This window comes from Neoarius graeffei, chromosome 4 (assembly GCF_027579695.1).
Source record: "Neoarius graeffei isolate fNeoGra1 chromosome 4, fNeoGra1.pri, whole genome shotgun sequence".
Taxonomy (NCBI): Eukaryota; Metazoa; Chordata; class Actinopteri; order Siluriformes; family Ariidae; genus Neoarius; species Neoarius graeffei.
In genome coordinates this window covers 1,669,569-1,684,222 of record NC_083572.1, presented here as the reverse complement: position 1 = coordinate 1,684,222, position 14,654 = coordinate 1,669,569, and the positions used below count along the sequence as shown (strand labels likewise).

Sequence of the window (14,654 nt, the reverse complement as noted above, 5' to 3'; positions counted from 1 at the left end):
GATTTGGGTCAATTATTTTTGACAAACACCACAAAAACGTAACATTCTTCCATTTCCTTCTGTATTAAACTGATTTGGGGCGGAGCTATGTGCAATCTCAGTAAATAACCTCCACAACTTTGAGGCAACTGCATTCAACATACAAATGAGAATGATGATGGGATCCCTTGAAACCTTGAGCCACTTTTCAAAGTTCCATGATAAGCTGTCCAAGTTAGTAAAATGTTAGTGCGGTTGTCATGGTAACACCAACAATATATTCTGACGGCTTAAAGGAATCAGCGATAAAATAATGATTATGTAAACGGAGAATCAGAGACTAAAATCGCATTTGTGTTGCGCTAGTTTACTAGCAGCTAACTAGCTAACAGCTAGCTACATTAACTGATCTTGGTGATACAGGATTATAGAGAGGACGTGGAGGCGTGTTGTATTTGCATATTCATGTATTATATTTGTATTAAGAATAGATCCTGTAATCTTATAGTTTTTTTAGGCTTTAAAAATTATATTAAGATATTTTATCCCATATAAATCATGTTAATTATTTAAAATATTAATACTGTACAAAAACAAGATCATTCATGTCATTAATGAGATTTTTTTTTTATTTGCACCATTTAAAAAAAAAAAGTCAATATCAGATTAGATACAAAAAAAACCCAACAAAATTCTACTTTTTATGTCTTCCATTTAAACCATAAATCCCCTACTCACTATATAGATCCCTGGCACTGATGTCACATTTACCTTAGCAACTGTTGCTAGCCTAGACCTGGGGGACAAACAAACTTTGTTTACATGCTGTTCACATACTGAAGCCAAGCGCAGATGTCCGGCATCTGTTGCTGTTCTCTGGAGAAAACTACAGCTAAAAAAGCTGTACTACTGGATTACTTGGATAATCTTAGTCAGAAAGAAGTGAAGGATAGATATACACGGAAATTAGAGTTTATTAGCGGTTATGATCTGTACAAAATTCCTCTAAATGACTGGAGTGACGGTGCAGATTTGTGGCCGAGCGTTAGCTACATGTTGGAATATACTTTCTTTTCCCCCTGAAGAGTCCTGACACAGAAGAACAGTTTAAAAAAAAAGCCACAACAAATGCCATAAAACCTTTGTGTAAATAATTTTTCCTGACATCAGCTTTTGGGAACAGAATGCTGCGAAAGCCAAAGCATTTACTCTGAAAGGACTCCGACCTGAACTGTGGGCTGGATGGTATCCCCACCCCTCCATGTCTCAGCAACTCCATGGACCTCTAATCACACAGCTGTTTGCACTGTCGTTTATACAGTGATGCTTATTATTGTTAAAATATCTGAAGTGTTATTTGTAAAATAATATCTTGCTCTAGACTTTCAGACAATGTAGTAAGATTGTATTTTAATTTTATCTAATAGTGGATGGTACAATAATTATAAACGCTAACAGAATCGGCACATTCCAGTTGTAGCTGTAGTCATACAGTAACTATAATCACTCTTGTAAAAATAATTTCAATAAATGGTTAATGTTCAGTTCCCTCTTCATTTATTCTCGATTCAAAAGGCACAACTGAGTCACACAGGTTGATCAGTGTGTAACGGACAATAACAATTTTATCCAAAATAGTTTTTCCTGCCTTAGTCGATTGATTTCCGTTTCACATGCGTGCAGCAGTTGTAAAGTTGTGTGTGTAGAACTCTCTCTGACCGTAGGTTCATTTCTACACTCTGACTCCATGGAGACATTTTGCCCAGGACTGTGTTCCTCTGATAACAGAAACAAAGCTCCAGCCTTCTCTGCTCTGAATCTGTTCTGTTCTTTCAGGATTTGTCGCACAGGTCTCTCCTTTCTGGGTTTTTTACTGAGTTATGCCCGAGTTGTTTGAAACCAATCTGGGTTTTCTGTGTCAAATAAGGAAGTGGCTTCACCTGTAAGAAAATCAAACACTTTCAGGAAGAAGCTAACTCAAATGTGAGCAGAAAAAAAATAAAACGAGATTCTTAAAGGGGAACAGAGGGCAATATAGAGAGTAAATATAACAATAAAACACACATTAACGAACCTTATTCAAGACTTACAAAAGTTTTTTGTTCTAAGGTTGGAAAGTTATAGTGTTTTGAAAGTAGCTTGAGCAAACTATTTCTGCAGTTTGAACAGCCCGCCATGATATTAATTTTATCCAATCAGAATGCACGTTCATTTTCTCTGCGTAACACTCATGACGTATGTATGTGCCCAGTTGTGTTGGCTCATTGAGGTTGGGAATAGCACGTGTGAAATACCTGTTTCTGCCTCTTGCAACGATTTCGCAAGTCCACGGGTGGCGCCTATCTCATTGCAGCAAATAAATTCTGCTGGACTCGTGAGCAACTCCACGTTACATTTTCCGCACGAGCACCACGCCGTGTCACCTGCACGCAGACGCTCTGCCCCACGCTCGCCATGCCCATGGGTCAGCATCGGTCTCATCCTCGCCGTCATCCGAGCTTTCTTCTCTTATTTCATCACCGGAGTCGAGAGTACCTCTCCTAGGTTCAAACTGGTACCCTTCTAAGCCATAGCCTGCTTGCAGTGTGTCTTGCGGGATCTCTTCATATGATTCGACAGAGCTGTCGCTTTCACTTGATGCGCCCGACGCCATGATTACACGCTTATCTCCTCTATTTCGGAGAGTTCCGCTAGTGCAGTGGGTAGCGCTGACGTCACGGTCTTTTAAAAATGGCGACTCTTGTGCGGTTTAGCGTATAAAGTATTATATTTACAATTACCAAGATATTTCGTTGTTTTCTAGTATATAAATTTGATAGAATACTTAAGAATACGTTACTTTGTCACATCAGCAACTGTATATATTATATATGGTACCCCTTCAAGCAAACTCTTCCGTCCTCACTTCCGACTTTCTATTTTTTTTTTTTTTAAATACAATCACAAATTTCTCTGGAGTTTTCAAGCCGAGCTCCTCTCATTGTATTCTTTAACCACTCATTTCTTTGTTGTTCTTGAAGCATTTGCTTCTATTTGTTAACATTTTTCTTGATAGCACGGAGACGGTAATGCCTTTTATCTATTTCTCAATTTGAACAACCAAAAACAGCACAAAAATTAACCATACTGAAGACAGATTAAGCCTCGCTTACATGACAGACGGTGTCTGTTTGACCCCCAGGTAAAATTATCACATGACGTGTGACATCACACATGAGGAGTCTATAGTGCTCACAAACATCAGCATCCCTCCACAGTGGGCGTGTCCCAAACCATAAACCCACCCATTCACTATATAGTGCTCACAAACATCAGCATCCCTCCACGGTGCTAGCTACAGCACATACACACGTTCTGACCTGTGATGTGCCGGTTGGTGTATTGATGGAATTCCTCTTTAGTGGAGGAATTTCTTTGGAGGGGTTACGAGAAGAAAACTGCAGGGGCTCATGGGAAACAGAGGAACAGGAAGTGCTAGAGCTGCCATTAGTGATGTACAGGAAGTGGAGGATTCTGCAAAATAAAAACACAGGAGAATGATGCTAAGGAATGAGTTGAGCGTTAAACACCTTTATTTACATAATTTCCTGTCTCGGCCAATCAGCTCAGATTTCCCTTTCCTCTCAACCAATCAGCTCCTCCCACTTCTCTCCCTACTGACCAATGAGCTCAGCTCTTCTGTTGACCAATCAACAGAGATCTTCTTTCATCCTTTTACCATCCAGCTCAGCTTTCCATCTCCTCGCACAATCAATACACTCCATCATCCAATCAGCTTCACCATCCTTTGCCTCATCATCCAATCAGATCAGTTTTCCTGTTCAGCCTTGACCAATCAGCTTCAGCTCTGCTTTTCCTGTTTCCGTGTCAACCATTCGGCTTACCGTTTCCATCCCCCTTCCTATAACCAATGAGCTTGTGTGACTCGTCTCCCTGATGACCAATCAGACGTCTCGGTGGTCTGCTCCCCTCTTTCTCGCCGCCCCTCCCCCACTCCGTCTCACTCATTGTGCTCATTGTTCAGTGCTGAATAAATTACAGGAAGAGCACAGACACCAGGGCTTATGGGAGATTTTCTCACACTCCACTGCCCCTGAAATACCCCTCAACCCCTCCCCCTCAGTCTGTCTGTGCATTAATACCCCCCTCCCCCTCACTCTGCCCCTCCCCCGCTCAATATTCTCATCTCTGCATTTCTATCGCTCTGATATTCTCTCTCTCTGTAATGAAATGAGGAATTTATTGTGTGTGTACTTAGAATTTACTCTCTCTCTCTCTCTCTCTCTCTCTCTCTCTCAGAATAATTTGGTAAGTAAAATAACCACAGAAAGGACTTCTTGTAATAGTAACAAACTAAAACTCCAAGCTAAAACACACACACACACACACAAATAAATAAATAATTCTCGCTTCAAATAAACACAGAAATCTCTCAAAGTAACTACAGGGATGACATTTAGCTAAAAATAACTAGGGGAAGGGGAAAAAAGATTTCCAGTTGAATGTAACCATGGGAACGACTTTTAATTAAAATTAACAACAGGGATGACTTCTAGCTACACATAGCTACAGAAACAGTCTGATAAAGGAACGACCACACAGACATTAAACAAAAAGTCTCATCTCATCTCATTTTCTTCCGCTTATCTGAGGCAGGGTCGCAGAGGCAGCAGTCTGAGCATGGAAGCCCAAACTTCCCTTTCCCCAGACACCTCGGCCAGCTCCTCGGGAAGAACACCGAGGCGTTCCCAGGCCAGCTGAGAGACATAGTCCCTCCAGCGTGTCCTGGGTCTTCCCCGGAGCCTCCTCCTGGGGGGACATGCCTGGAACACCTCCCCAGGGAGGCGTCCAGGAGGCATCCGAAAGAGGTGCCTGAGCCACCTCAGCTGATTCCTCTCGATGTGGAGGAGCAGCGGCTCTACTCCGAGCTCCTCCTGAGTGACTGTGCTTCTCACCCTATATCTAAGGGAGCGCCCAGCCACCCTGCGAAGGAAACCCATTTCGGCCGCTTGTATCCGTGATCTTGTTCTTTCGGTCATTACCCAAAGCTCATGACCATAGGTGAGAGTTGGAACGTAGATTGACCGGTAAATCGAGAGCTTCGCCTTTTGGCTCAGCTCCTTCTTCACCACGACGGACCGGTAAAGTAACCGCATCACTGCGGAGGCTGCACCGAGCCACCTGTTGATCTCACGCTCCATCCTTCCCTCACTCGTGAACAAGATCCCAAGATACTTAAACTCCTCCACTTGAGGCAGGACTTTTCCACCAACCTGAAGAGGGCAAGCCACCCTTTACCCGTCGAGAACCATGGCCTCAGACTTGGAGGTGCTGATTCTCATCCCAGGCGCTTCACACTCGACTGCAAACCGCCCCAGTGCATGCTGAAGGTCCTGGTTTGAAGAAGCCAACAGGACAACATCATCCGCAAAAAGCAGAGATGAAATCCTGTGATTCCCAAACAGGATTCCCTCCGGCCCCTGGCTGCACCTAGAAATTCTGTCCATAAAAATTATGAACAGAACCAGTGACAAAGGGCAGCCCTGCTGGAGTCCAACATGCACTGGGAACAGGTCTGACTTACTGCCGGCAATGGGAACCAGACTCCTGCTCTGTTCGTACAGGGACCGGACAGCCCTTAGCAAAGAGCCCCGAACCCCATATACTCCCGATGCACCCCCCACAGGATACCATGAGGGACACAGTCGAATGCCTTCTCCAGATCCACAAAGCACATGTGGACTGGTTGGGCGAACTCCCATGAACCCTCGAGCACCCTATGAAGGGTATAGAGCTGGTCCAGTGTTCCACAACCAGGACGAAAACCGCATTGTTCCTCCTGGATCCGAGGTTCAACTATTGGCCGAATTCTCCTCTCCAGTACCCTGGAGTAAACCTTCCCGGGGAGGCTGAGAAGTGTGATTCCCCTATAATTGGAGCACACTCTCCGGTCCCCTTTCTTAAAAAGAGGGACCACCACCCCGGTCTGCCACTCCAGAGGCACTGTCCCCAACTGCCATGCGATACTGCAGAGGCATGTCAGCCAAGACAGCCCCACAACATCCAGAGACTTGAGATACTCAGGGTGGATTTCATCCACCCCCGGTGCCTTGCCACCAAGGAGCTTGCAAACCACCTCAGTGACTTTAGCTTGTGTAATGGACAAGTCCACCTCTGAGTCATCAGCCTCCACTTCCTCAATGGAAGACGTGACGGTGGGATTGAGGAGATCCTCAAAGTATTCCTTCCACCGCCCGACAATATCCCCAGTCGAGGTCAACAGCTCCCCACCCGCACTGTAAACAGTGTTGGCAGAGTACTGCTTCCCCCTCCTGAGGTGCCAGACGGTTTGCCAGAATTTCCTCGAGGCCGACCGATAGTCCTCCTCCATGGCCTCACTGAACTCCTCCCAGTTCCATGTTTTTGCCTCCGCAATTGCCCGAGCTGCGGCACGCCCGGCCTGCCGATACCCCGTCAGCTGCCTCAGGAGTCCCGGAGGCCAACATGACCCGATAGGACTCCTTCTTCAGCTTGATGGCATCCCTTACTTCTGGTGTCCACCACTGGGTTCGGGGATTGCCACCATGACAGGCACCGGAGACCTTGCGGCCACAGCTCCGAACAGCCGCGTCAACAATGGAGGCAGACAACATGGTCCACTCAGACTCAATGTCTCCTGCCTCCCTTGGAAGCTGGGAGAAGCTCTCCCGGAGGTGGGAGTTAAAGACCTCCCTGACAGAGTGCTCGGCCAGACGTTCCCAGCAGACCCTCACCATACATTTGGGCCTGCCAGGTCTGTCCGGCTTCCTCCTCTGACAGCGGATCCAACACACCACCAGGTGGTGATCAGTTGACAGCTCAGCCCCTCTCTCCATCCGAGTGTCCAAGACATAGGGCTGGAGATCAGATGAAACGACAACAAAGTCGATCATCGACCTCCGACCTAAGGTGTCCTGGTGCCACGTGCACTTATGGACACCCCTATGCTCGAACATGGTGTTTGTTATGGACAAACCGTGACTAGCACAGAAGTCCAATAACAAAGCACCACTCGGGTTCAGATCGGGGAGGCCATTCCTCCCAATCACGCCCCTCCAGGTGTCACTGTCGTCGCCCACGTGAGCGTTAAAGTCCCCCAGCAGAACAATGGAGTCCCCAGTCTGAGCACCTCTCAGTACCTCTCCCAGGGACTCCAAGAAGGCTGGATACTCTATACTGCTATTCGGCCCGTAGGCACAAACAACAGCAAGAGCCCTCTCCCCGACCCGAAGGCGCAGAGAGGCGACCCTCTTGTTCACTGGGGTAAACTCCAACACATGAGCTGGGGAGCTATAAGCAAGCCCACACCAGCCTGCCGCCACTCACCGTGGGTGACTCCAGAGAAGTGGAGAGTCCAGCCCCTCTCAAAGAGCTGGGTTCCGGAGCCCAAGCTGTGCGTGGAGGTGAGCCAGACTATCTCTAGCCGGTACCTCTCAACCTCCCGCACAAGCTCAGGCTCTTTCACCCCCAGCGAAGTGACATTCCATGTCCCAACAGCTAGCTATTGTGTTCGGGGATCAGGTCGTCGAGGCCCCTGCCTTCAACTGCTGCCCAATCCACACTGCACCGGCCCCCTACGGCTACCTCTGTGGGTGGTGAACCCACAGGAGGTCGGGCCCACGTCACCGCTTCGGGCTGAGCCTGGCCGGGCCCCGTGGGCAAAGGCCTGGCCACCAGGCGCTCGCATACGAGCCTCAACCCTGGGCCTGGCTCCAGGGTGGGGCCCCGGCTGCGCCATACCGGGCGACATCACGGTCCTTGATTTTTTTTATTTCCATAAGGGTTTTGGTGAACTGCTCTTGGTCTGGCCTGTCACCTAGGACCTGTCTGCCTTGGGAAACCCTAACAGGGGCGTAATGCCCCCAACAACATAGCTCCTAGGATCATTCAAGCACACAAACCCCTCCACCACAATAAGGTGGCAGTTCTAGGAGGGGTTAACAAAAAGTAAAGATGGAAATTAGTCCCAAAAGTAGACACGAGAACAACTTTCAGCTAAAATAACCAAGAAACAAGTTCAAGCTGAACATAACCATGGGAACTAATTTTTATTAAGAGTATCGACAAACAACTTCTAGCTAAAACTAACCAGTAAGTTATTCCTTACTAAAAGTACAGAAGGAAACAAATCTTATTTACGACTTTTACCTGAAAGTGAAAGCAACCATTAAAATAACTTGCAGTCAAAAGTAACCACGGGAATAACATCTGGAAACGTTACCATGGGAACAAGTTGTGAGTCATCAGGAAAAAAAAAAAACAAGAACACCCACCATCTAACATTCTTCAGTCCAGGTCTTGAATCAAAATTATTTTTATACCAAGATTATAGAACACACAGCTCACATGCTGCCAGGGTTTCGGTTGGTGTGTGTGTGTGTGTTTCTCCCACATTTTCTCATCTGCTCTCTGTAATTGATTCTGGCTGTTTCATGCATTTAGATGAACAGAAGGAGCTGCAGAATTAACTCCTGTAACCTCCACTAACAAACAACGCACACACACACACCTGAGAACTCCCTCTCAGTCGGTCCATCATAAATGCTAAACTGGTGGCCGTTAGAATCACAGCCCCAGTGTGGAGTAAATTAAAACATTAACGTCTCTGTGTTACTCTCACGCTTCCTCCTTACAGAGCATTTTAATTTTACGCCTCTTGAGAACACACACACGTTAAGAACCTGTCGCTCACCTTAACGCACAAACGGAGCCTCCGTCTCAGATTAATTTCATAATTTCACATCCAATTACGTGCGTCAACACCTTGCAGTTCTGCGTCTTGTTGTTAGTAACCTAATTAGCGAGATAATCCTCTTCAACAGGAAGTCCCTTCTTTTGAATAGTGACATTTATAAATACTCAAGAAATGAATCGTGAAATGTGCATGTGTGTGTGTTCGTTGCTTTGCTCATTAATCAGGATATTCATCAATTTTATCATTAATCACCATCTCCGCGTGTGTAGCGACACGTTGTGATTAGCAGCGTGGCTATAAATACACGTAATCTGCTGCAGAGTCGCTAAGGATCCAGCGCAAACTCCAGAGCTGAAAATCTGAGCATGTGACCCACACCTCACTGACCAGATGCTAATTAATTAGCATTACATCACTACTCATTAGCATAAAAAAGAAATTAAAGCATAAATGTTACATGCAGTATTCTCCAGTTTGGAATTCAGTTTAAAAAAAAAAAACAACCCCACCACTTCTCACCTTTTGTATCTGTAGACATCAACAAATGATGTAAACACAGCTCACATAGCTAATTAGCATTCCATTTGCATACCCTGATGAATATGTATGTGTCATAGTGTAGCAGGAGGATAAAAACCCTGACCGGACGTTTTCTCTCCTAATAAATCAGACATGTCTGTGTTCATGGTTTAATTAAAGCAGATGCTTTTACAAGAAGCAGCTGGAAAACAGGAAGTTGGAGAAATTAAATAAAATACAACATGAAGGTTTATTTAAATTATGTACATTTTTTCAGCTTTGGTGAAATCATGACAGAAAACACTGTGACATCAGTCCCCCCCCCCCACCAAAAAAAGGGAGATTGTTCTATCTCAGCCAATCAGAGTGCGCCATACAACTGCACCTTTTAGACATCATTTTTCGTTTGAATATTCAGAATGGCATAAATCTCCCAATATCCGCTCACTAATAAGTACAGATGTGATTGGGCAGGAGGTAAAACACACACAGGAGACCACTCGCAACTCTTCTGAAAAGTACAACCAAAAAATTGTAGTGTTCAGCTTTAATGCGTTTGCTTCCTGTATAATCAGAATAACACGTAAAGCATGAGGCTGTGTGTAAAAGGAAATAAAAATGAGTGTGGGGAAAAAAAGAAAAAGAACCCACAAACACCCAGAGGAGCGTCACCTCATCCTTCCAACCTTCATCTTTTATCATCCAACATTTCCCACAGAAACATCACACTGCTCCAACACACAGAACACCTCCGCCTGAGAACGAGGTCTGAGTTTCATCACAGAAATACAAATCAAAAAGAGGCCAGGACAGGGAGAACGGCGATACTGCTGACGGTTTATTTCACAGCGCTGTCACTTTAAGAGATTAAAACAGTCAGTGATGTCACAGCACCCACAGTGGAGTTTAATCAAAGGGGGCGGGACGACAAACAGAGATGCTCTTTATTTAATAACAAGAATGTACAAAAAAATAGGTTTAAAAAATTATGCTTTGATCCGCTGTTTGTTTTAGTTGAGACGGAGTTAAAATTTCAGAGTGAGAGGAAGAAAAAGTGTTTCCTGATGGAACTCAAGGACCTTTTCTGGGGTTTGGGCCAAAACACACACACACACACACACACACCCACACACACACCCACACACACCAGTGTGTGAGATTCAGAGTTGACTTCAACATCCAGCTATGAGCCAATAACACAGGGGGGACCTCATTACACAGGAGTTTATTAATATATTCAGTTTTATCCCACACTCCTGCATCCTGATTGGTCAGAAGGTATGGCTTAATTCTCTAGAACAGCATGCTGAGGTTTACTGTTCACATTTACAGAAGGAGTCTCCAGCGTCAGTGCTTTCCAAAGAGAGACAGAAATTTAAAAAAAAAAAAAAGGGGAGCTGATGAAGGAACAACTCCTTATAGCTGCTTTAATGTCAGCAAGAACAGGAAATAACTCACTTCAAAAGACGTAAGGTAACTATAAATGGATAAGAATTCTAACTGTTGGTAAACTGCTGTGGTGTGAAAGGAATAAACACACTTCAGGACGTGCAGCTACAGAAAAAAAATCATCACTCAGCTTCTGAGTGGTAACAGTAACGCCACTCCATCGCTCAGCATTTTATTAATAAATATTCATTATGTGCTCATTAATATTCTATAAAGTATTTAAATGAGTCTCAACACCTGCCTGCTTTTGAGAGGTCCGAGTGTGAGAGTGTTCCTGTTCAGGAATGTTCTGCTGAATTCTCTCACACACACTTTAAAGTGGAGCCGTTTGTGTGAATTTGTCCTTTTCACCTTTAGAACAGAGACACAGAGTTTCACACGCTCAGGGTCACAACCTCATAACCTCTGACCCTGATTTCCAAGCAGATGGAGCAGAACAGACAGACAGACAGCTCAAGCTCCATTATGAAGCATAACCCATACTCTGGACACGTTTTCACCATCGAGTCATGTACTGATGTATTGTTTTTATAACAGCGATCATGTTTTAACATTTTATCAACGTTTATGAAATTACATACGATATATCTGGGAAATCTCATCAGGTGAAAAGCATTATGGGACTGATTTCTCTTAGCAATACACATACGAGGCCATTACTAACTAACTAAAAATAAGATGACATAATAACCAGACTCATTACGATACTTGAAATGATGCTGATATTTTTGGTAAAATGGCAAGGGGGGGGGGGGGGGGGGGGGGGGGGGGGATTAAAAAACAAACAAAAACATCTGACAAAAATAAATCAATCAATTCAAGTATGGGGGGGTTATTTGGTATAAAAGCAGATTCTTAAAAAAAAAAGCATCCAGCCACTAACAGTGCGACCACGCCCACAATCCTCATTATGTTAAAATATTCTAACATCAAAGCAATATTAGTGCTGCATCATCATTTCTGCCACAGTGAGTCATAACCACACTGAACACTGTGATATATCAGGTAATCAAGTATAGCTAACATTTCTTTTAAATAATATCCTTAATTATGCCGTAGGATTGGGTGATGGGATGACATAATATCAATATCATGATAAATTATAAAATAAAAACAGGACACTCTTTTGCAATAAAGCCAATATGGTCTGGATTTTTATTACCAAAAGTTTTATTTCCATCCTTTTTGTTTAATGTAAATTATTTCTTTTTACAGACATTAATAAAAGTGTCATTCAGGTTTGTTCGTGAAACAAAATATCATGATACATATTCAGTATTGTTGAAAAGTCTTCACATAATGATATTTCTGTCATATCGCCTGTCTCTACTATTCCAACACAGAATAGCGTTAATAACACATCTATTCATGTTTATTACAGATTTTCTGATCATGATAGTGTTCTATTGAGCGATACATTGTCCCACCTTTAAACACAGACCACCTGCTGCTCAGTACATTTAGAGAATTTACTTTTTTTTTTTCCAGAATAAACTGAAGATCAAAAACTCAGTTTTCTATTTTTAACACTGAAGAGCAGAGCTGGGAATGTCTGGGAATCTCCGAAAGAAAGAGATGCGACGCTCACAAACAGCCACTTAACCTTTCACTCGGAGGGAGTAAATACTTCTAAAGCCACTCAAAAGCGACGCGCTGAAACCCAACGACAGCTCTTAATGAATAAACCTCTGCACCTTCCTCTGTACGGATCTCAGAGCTCAAAGCTCACACTGCGGTGAAGCGTTTCCAAGAATTCTCATCCGACTCCGACATTTCATTGTTTTAAATCTGTTTAAAAAGCAAACATGGGAACTCTCAGGTGAGCGGTTTATTCTGTAATGCTGCATTAGTTAAGAAATTTAAAAAACAAACACTTATGGATTTGCTGGTAAAGAAAAATAATTAAACCTTACTTGAAACAAGGTATTTCCTGTTCACTTACATCATAACAGCTATAAACGCTCGTTCCCTCACCAGACTGTTTCTTTTCTCACTGCAGCTTGTTAACCGTAAAGAAGAAGAGTAAACTCGTCTGTCCTGAAGATGTCAAAAGCTCCAGCTTCACCTCTGACCGTTACACAGCGCTGACACTGGAGACTCCTTCCGGAAACGTTACACACAGATCAGTGATGTTTTATAATCTGCTGGACATGCCCCTGTGGATGAGCTGTTACCATAGAAACCTGCACTACTATCAGAGCTGCTGTTCTAGAGAATTGATCAACACCTTGTCTTCTGATCAATCAGGAAACAGAGCGTGAATACTGAATTAAAATAAAATATTGTTCACTAAACATTTATTACAACATCAGCAACAACAACCAATTCAAGACAAATGCAATTCTCAACAGTAGTGATTAGATTCTACAATAATTTATTAATAGACTACACCATGATCACATGACTTAATTAATTAAATCAACTGCATTGAAATAATGTGTAATGATTTAACACACTGCACCATAAAGCATGCAAACTCATCGTGCTTTTCTTTCAATCAATCAATCAATCATGCTGAAAATCACAGATATGAAGGTGTTTTGCTGTTTTTAAAGGTAAACCGGAGCAGAAATCGGATTAAACCGAATTATAATCTCACCTTTTTGACAGCACGTGCGCAGCGGCGTCACAGCAAACAAACGGTGCAGGAAGGAGCTTTTAGTTATTATTATTATTATTATTATTATTATTATTATTATTATTATATTTGCTTAGTAGCTTGTCGTCTAAAATTGCTGAACATGAAATCCGAGAGGGTCAGAAAAAATGTTTGACATTTAAAAAGCAGCTTGACTTTATAAGAGGTCTTAATGAGTTATAACACTTAATTAATAACAGCAGCAAAATAAACAAGTGCATCGATTTCCTGATGAAATTTATCCTGCAAGAAGGTCTGAGGGACGGAAAATAATGAATGCATCCGAATTTACACTGATATTAAAGTAAATAAGCGGAAAATAATGTTCAAGTTACAGTTAGTTGGTCATCAGCTATTTATATAATAACAATAATAATAAACAGCAGTATGTTAATGAGTATTCCGATGAGTACTGTTATTATTATTGCAAAATAATAATAATAATAATAATAATAATAAAACCCCGATAATTATTCAATATTAAAGAGAACAGAAATAAACAGCAGGATGAAGCGCGCGCGTCTCTGACATTTAAACCTCCGACGATGCTAACATGCTAAGCTACGCTAATAAAGTGCAGAAGGACAGATTGCTAGGTTGAGCTTCGAGCCTCGTACGATTCACGAACACGATCAAGTAGGAAACATTATCGAGATATAATCCAGAAATGTCACAAAAACTGTGGAAATATCCAGCTGTAAACAGGGAGGGTCCAAAACGGAAGCGTTCAGAGTAAACGGTTAGAGAATTCACTCTGCCTTTAATTCTGTATTCCAACAACTAGCCCGCCTCCTTTGAGCTCCGATTGGCTGAGACGTTTCCGCCTCTTGAGATCCGATTGGATGGTTATATGTACTGTCCAATCGGGGATCTTCTAGCAGGCTCGGCTCGCATTGAGGGCGGGGTTTGTTTGGAACGAGTGAGGAAAAAGTGACGCCTTCTTCTATTCTGGTCAGCCATTTTGTTTAGAAAGGACGTGGAAAAAAAAAGGGCTGCACCACGTGATATCAAGCAGACCAATAAGAAGGCACGGATTTTGATAGGCTCCTGAGATACGTCAACGCGACGCCATGTCGGAAGGGTCGAAATTCGATCGTCTATGGAAATTTTCCACAGAATTTCAAACATCTTGTGTGCTGTGGTTATAAACAAAGATGAAACCTGTCAAATTAGCAAACCTTTTTAGTGTTACATTTAAATGTAATATAAAACACTTTAAAAACAACTACAGTAAAAGGCATGACAATAATACCTGAGACAAGAGATCGTAACAGGAAGAATGCGCATCATTTCAGTGTTCGTGTATGTTCGTGTCACAATATGTAGTTATAACAT

The 14,654-nt window shown here is 43.1% G+C and overlaps 1 protein-coding gene across 1 annotated transcript in view; it reads right to left on the bottom strand.

The window, feature by feature from the left end:
- tnrc6c2 (trinucleotide repeat containing adaptor 6C2) overlaps positions 1 to 14,109 on the bottom strand; it is a 36,170-nt gene extending 22,061 nt beyond the window's left edge. The window contains exons 1-2 of the mRNA XM_060918576.1: positions 13,281 to 14,109; positions 3,339 to 3,492 (exon numbers count right to left, since the gene is read on the bottom strand). The gene's annotated coding sequence lies outside the window, so the exon portion shown is untranslated. The remainder of the gene's footprint in view (positions 1 to 3,338; positions 3,493 to 13,280) is intronic.
- Between the last annotated feature and the right edge of the window lie 545 nt (positions 14,110 to 14,654).